The sequence below is a fragment of the Polypterus senegalus genome, unplaced genomic scaffold (genome assembly GCF_016835505.1).
Source record: "Polypterus senegalus isolate Bchr_013 unplaced genomic scaffold, ASM1683550v1 scaffold_9700, whole genome shotgun sequence".
Lineage (NCBI taxonomy): Eukaryota > Metazoa > Chordata > Cladistia > Polypteriformes > Polypteridae > Polypterus > Polypterus senegalus.
In genome coordinates this window covers 1,883-5,285 of record NW_024382836.1, presented here as the reverse complement: position 1 = coordinate 5,285, position 3,403 = coordinate 1,883, and the positions used below count along the sequence as shown (strand labels likewise).

The 3,403-nt window shown below is 34.8% G+C and overlaps 1 long non-coding RNA gene across 1 annotated transcript; it reads left to right on the top strand.

Annotated features, from left to right (window-relative positions):
• The first annotated feature begins 448 nt into the window (after positions 1-448).
• On the top strand, positions 449-2,950 carry LOC120521198. Its single transcript, XR_005632073.1, has 2 exons — positions 449-504; positions 2,900-2,950. It is a non-coding gene; the product is annotated as an uncharacterized LOC120521198 (long non-coding RNA).
• Positions 2,951-3,403: the final 453 nt, after the last annotated feature.

Sequence of the window (3,403 nt, the reverse complement as noted above, 5' to 3'; positions counted from 1 at the left end):
TAGTTTGAATGTTTGTGTTTTGAGGTGTGACTGGAGTACTACAGTCTTCAGTAGTATAAGGTTGGAGGAGATTCTTATGCAACCTATGTTTTAGCTGTCTCTCTACTGCCATCTAATGCTTCTTTTTTAATTCATTCATGGACAAACAAAGATCAAGATCCAAATGAAGATTATATATAGAGATGCTTATTCCTGTATCAGAAATTTCTAAGTAACATTCAAAAAGTTTCGACACTTTCAGAAAACATGACAGTTAATCACACTGTATTCATATTCTTTATTGATTACAGATGTAGGCACAGGAATTTGTTCTATTGCTCAGCGCCAAAGAGAAACGTGTCGCATGCAGAGCAAATTTTCCCTAATGACAAATTATTTTATTATAAAAGTAATACTGCTATTACAGAATGAAGGAACAGTCTGCAGCAATGTGCATTTTTTGTTTTCACAGCGACTGCATCTCCTACATCAACAAATTCTCAACAACAACCACAGCATCGCCAAGTAAGTGACAGTGTTTTTTTTTTTTAAGTGATAGCATTTCAAAATTATTATATTGTGCCTTATTACTTGTTAAAGTATTTTCTAACCTTACAATTTTGAAGCAACTATTCCAGATGAATTTTGCCTTAATATAAAATGCATTTTGGGTATGATTAGGTTCATAGCCGGGAACTAACTTTGGATTTACTGGAGTGAAGTAACTTTCCTCTAAGATTAAATTTACATAAATGTTAATGAAGTGACCATTCCTGCCTGTGTTTTCTATTTAATCACCTTGACATTCTAAGATATTTCCATTTTAAGGGTTTAAATTTATGCACTTCAAAAATGTAGTGATGCAAGAATTAGGTGAAAACATGAAAGCTGTTCTCCATTGTTTTTTGTTTTAGTGCTTTATTAAAATCAAAAACATTCCATCAATTGGGTAAATGTTTAAAAAAGGTTTAAAGAAATCAACCCCACCCTGAGAAAGTGAGGTAGGCCAAAGAATAAAACTTAGATAGTAAAATAAGTATATAGATAAATTAAGAAATGAATAAAGATAAAGGGAGTAAAGGGGGGGAGAGAAACTGCTTCCAATCTAAATGCTTATTCTAAAATGTTATTGATCATATCCTGCCAGGTTTTAAAAAATGTTTTGTACAGACCCTCTAAGTGCAATTTGATTTTTTCCAATGTGACATATTATATAACATCAGTTACCCACTGACTTAGAATGGGAGAGTTAGGATTCTTCCAGTTGAGCAGGATAAGTCCACCAATAGTGTTGTAAAGGCAATTACAGTTTGTTATTCCTTCTCCACTTTAGCCCTCTGTGAGCCCACCAAACACAGCCTTAATGGATTAGATGGGGTTTGGGGAAACCCAAGGCTGTCTGAAAAGGCATTAAAAGGGTTTTTGGGCCAGAATGATGTTAATTTGGTGACACCCAAAAAATGTGGCCCAGTGAGGCTAGATCTTGATTGCAGCGTCAAAGGTTGGATCTTGCCCTGGGAAAAATTTTTTGACAATTTTTAAACTAGACAGATGTGCTCATATAATTTGAGTTAAATAATTTATGCTTATGCATATGGAGCCAAGTGGATTCTGTGATGCTAACTTCCATTCCTTTTTTGAGATGTTGAGGAGAGATCCTTTTCCCACTGTCCTCTTGATCTTTGAAAAGCAGGAGCTGTAAATGGTTTTATAAATTACGAAATGCTGTCTGAGTCCTCAAGACTGATATATTTTTCCGTCCAGGATAGGTGGGGGGTGAGAAAATTGGGCAGGTTTGTTTAACAAAGTTTCTAACTTGAAGGCAGCAACAAAATGTGTTCTGGAAAGTTACATTTGGAATGTAATTGTTTGTAGGATGCAAAGACGCGTCAGGTACAGATCTCAAAGTGATTTAATCCCAGATGTTTTCCAGACATTAAAAACTGTATATGTTTGCAGGGTGACAAAGGTTTTTCGCAGAGGAGCCACAGATAAAAGCTTTCTATCTTAAAAAAACTTCCTGTATTGCTTCCATATTCTGAGTCAGTAAGTACAATTGTTTTAGTATATTGGCATAACGTATTTTTTGCGGGTACAAAGCAAGGAGTATAAAAGAAGTACTGCAGGATTTTATTTGTATTGTGGACCATGCCTGTGTATGTTCAACTATTTGTGTCCATGTCCAAGTTTTATAGCTTGTATATCTGCGCCCAGTGATAAATTGAGAGTTAGGTAGAGCCATGCCACCTTTTGCCTTTTTGGTTTTTTGTAGGGTCGCCTAATTTGTAACGGGTGTTTGGAATTCCAAATAAATGAGATTATGGTTGAATCTAATATCACTGCAAACGGTATCTTTCCATTGCTTACAATATGACATCACATGCATGTTTCTTCCACATGTTACTTCAAATACAGTCATTATTGATTCAGCACAGATGTATCCATCAATTGACAAATCACTTATTATATCCACGAATGATGCTAATGAAGTGAAGGAGGCCTAGTCTATAGCAATGAGCTTTTTTTTTTTTTTACTGTGGCTGTATTCTTACATCAAAAAATACTTCAGCAAAAATTCACAACTGCTTCAAGTCAGTAACAGTGTATTTCGTTTTTTCCAGTGACACCATTTCAAGATTATTAAATTGTATCTTCTTGGTAGTTGAAATGTTTGCCATCTTTCATTTTCTGAATCCATTAATTAGTTTTGTGTTACTATGGAGTTTATCTTGGTAGGATTGGCCAAAAATTGGGAAATAAGAGCTGGTGATGTTACAAACGATTCAAACCAGCTCAAGGAAGATCAAGAAAGCCAGTAAGAGCCTCACAAACTCTTTTCACAACTGTAAGACCCTTCCACGAGAGAGGGGGGATTCAAGACACGAACCCGATCTGTAATATTCGGTTTTTTTTTTAACAGCAACTGAGACTTCTACAACGACAAGTGGTTCAACAGCATCCACAACTATGTCAGTGAGTGACAATGAAGTGTCATATTTTTTTGAATGTCAGTATTTCAAGAGTAATAAATTTGTTGTTATTCCATCTACATGTACTGTTTTCATGCTTTATTTTCCGGGACCTACTTTTTTCTTTAGTATTCTGTTAATTTAGAGAGGCTGTTGGTTAAACCAAATGTAAAGTAATAACATTGGACAGAAAATCTTCAAAAATGTCAAATAAAGTGGCACATTTTGGGGTGGAAAGACTCAAGGAACTTGTTTGTCATTGCACCTGTGATAGAATGACTGAATATCAGAAGTTGTGAACATCTTTTCTTTTGTTTAATGGGCTGCATTTTGGGATTTTAAAAATGTATCTAATTAATTTCCATTGTTTTTATTCAAAGTATTTGAAACAACGAAAAAAAACATCTGTTAATCTCTTTGGATCATTTTATGCTCCCAATGGTCTATGTTCCAAA